The sequence below is a fragment of the Macaca nemestrina genome, chromosome 11 (genome assembly GCF_043159975.1).
Source record: "Macaca nemestrina isolate mMacNem1 chromosome 11, mMacNem.hap1, whole genome shotgun sequence".
NCBI classification, from domain to species: Eukaryota; Metazoa; Chordata; class Mammalia; order Primates; family Cercopithecidae; genus Macaca; species Macaca nemestrina.
The window spans coordinates 79,648,402-79,651,037 of NC_092135.1; the positions used below are offsets into that span (position 1 = coordinate 79,648,402).

Sequence of the window (2,636 nt, forward strand, 5' to 3'; positions counted from 1 at the left end):
CTAGCTACGTTCCAGACAGCCTGTGCTCAGAACCCACAACTGCCCCAGGCGGTAAACCTTCCCCACTGAGAAAGAAACCACAGCTTTCAGGTCATGCCTCTCCCAGTCTGGCCCCGAAGCAGGGGCATCCAGCTTCTGCACCTGTGGCTACAGCACACTTTCTGCCCGTGGTCTAGGGCGTTCGTTCCTAGTTGAGATTATATCACGAATCTCAGTTGGGAGCTTCTCTCCACCTGTGACCACCGCCTGAGTTAACTGGCCAACTTCCATGAGGTCCACGGTGAGGTAGGATCAGAAATGGCTTCCCTTTGTCCCCACTGGCATCTGGGAGCCAAAGCATGTCCCAATGCCACTCCTTCTCATATACTCCCCGATGCTCACTAAATCAGTTCCAGCTCTGGGTAGGGTTGAGGGTTTCCTCTGGGGACTGGATTGCCAGGTTCCCCAGTGGGAGTGTATATCCCAGAGGCAGTTTCTCCCCCTGCACACTAAGGGGACTCACAGTTATCTGCCTGGCTCATGGTGTAGGCTGCAGCCTGCTGCTTCTTTCAAGGGGTCTGTGGTTTCTTCAGTTTTCCTGTTAAGTTCCTGTATTGCTTCTTGGAAAAAAGTTCACAGCATGAATCTCTCCACACTATTTTGTCTTTCCAAGTGGGAGAGGCATACTAACAACCTCTCCAATTCACCATCTTTAAAAAAAAAAAAAAAAAAAAAAGAGAGACATAGGTTTACACCAGAAGCTAATAGCCATGCCAACTTTGTCAAACTACATCATTTTCTCCTCTATAAATGGGAATAATAATAATATCAACCCGGCAACGTTTTGTAAAAGTCTAATATAATAAACATGTAACTAATAGAATACCTAGCACATAGCTCTGTTTAATAAAATTTCCTATTATACTCTGATTTTATGTAGTTAAACCTTATGAAGCTGCCAACATTTGATCTTTTTAACGTACAAAAATTGTAATTTCAGTGTTTCATGAAAGGAGAACAGGTTAAGACTCCCCTATCGGGCCTTTGGGCCTAATAGCATATATATAGTTCAGGCATTACCACCTTGTGGAATCTAACCATCATTTTTACAAAGTTCCAGTTAGATCGCAGGAATAAGCTTTAGTGATCTATTGCACTGCATTTTGAACATAGTTAATGATATGGTTTGGATCTGTGTCCCCACCCAAATCTCATGTTCACCTGTAATCCCCAATGTTGGAGGTGGGCCTGGGTGGGAGGTGATTGGATCAAAGGGGTGGGGTTCTCACAAGTAGATTAGCACCATCTCCTCGGTGATGTTCTTGTAATAGTTATCATGAGATCTGGTTGTTTAAAAGTCTGTAGCACTTCTCCCCTCTCTCTCTTCCTCCTGCTCTAGCCTTGTGTGACGTCTCACTCCTCTTTTGCCTTCTGCCATGATTGAAAGATCCCTGAGGCCTCCACCCAGAAGCAGATGCTGCCATGCTTCCTGTACAACTTGCAGAACCATAAGCCAAATAATCCTCTTTTCTTTATAAATTACCCAATCTCAGGTATTTCTTGATAGTAAAACAAGGATGGACTAACACAGTTAATAACGTTTATTTCAAAATCGCTCGAAGAATAGATTTTTAATGTTCTCACCACAAAAAAAAAGATGTCAGATGATGGGTATGTTAATTAGCTTGACTGAATCTATACTGTCTATATATATATACATCAAACCATCACATTATACTACATAAATATACACAATTATTTGTCAGTTAAAAATGGTAATTTCATGTGATCTAACCTATTATTAACAAAGTTATGTATAATTTAATCCCAATTCCTAACATGCGTAAGATTCTAAGAATCAGATTTAGGATCTAATGTTTATGATTTCATAAACATCAAATCATAATTTCTAAGAATTTTTTTGATTTCTAAGAATTATTTATTGTTTTACAGCAAAAAAATAACGTGATAATGTAGAAGTTAGAATTCTTCTTTTTGGTTCCATGCCGTTTCAAATGATTAGGATTACCTCCTATCTGTGGTCTATGCCTTGGGTGTAAACTCCTTGATTAGATAGAATTCCAAAACCCACATGACTGGGAAGTACATCTCACAAACTAAAGGTGGGGGAGGATGGAAAGAAGGGAGATATATGAACAGAGAACTCATGTAGTATATCTTCCATTCCCCAGTCTTATGCTCTGACAATTAAAGTCAATTACCAAGGAGAATTCAGGCAACTGATGTTGTCCATGTCAACTTGTTCTCTCGAAGCAGCTGAAAACAAGTGTGAGAATAAATGGACATTTCTGTAAATAAAATTTTTTTTGCAAATTCTGGCATATTTCTTACAAGTATGGGAGCTTTAGTATTTGTACTCTCCCATGGACTAGAATTGAAAATTTCTATTATAATTACTTTCAGCTACTGAAGTCATGTGGGTCCATTTGAGGTATTTGCATAAGTGTATTTTAAGGCAATTTATTTCCTAACATTAAGTAAGTGTTTGATGCCTTAATTATAACTCATCAAGAAAGACCATCTATTTACCTGTCTATTATCAAAATTTCTAAATTATAGACTGAGGAAAAATGTGAATGCCAGTTGTACTTAAAAGAAATAATAATAATTTACTTATGCAAGAAAATTATAGAGTG

General features: G+C 38.8%; 1 pseudogene; it reads left to right on the forward strand.

Annotated features, from left to right (window-relative positions):
• The first annotated feature begins 978 nt into the window (after window positions 1-978).
• On the forward strand, window positions 979-1,088 carry LOC112423219 (U6atac minor spliceosomal RNA; annotated as a pseudogene).
• Window positions 1,089-2,636: the final 1,548 nt, after the last annotated feature.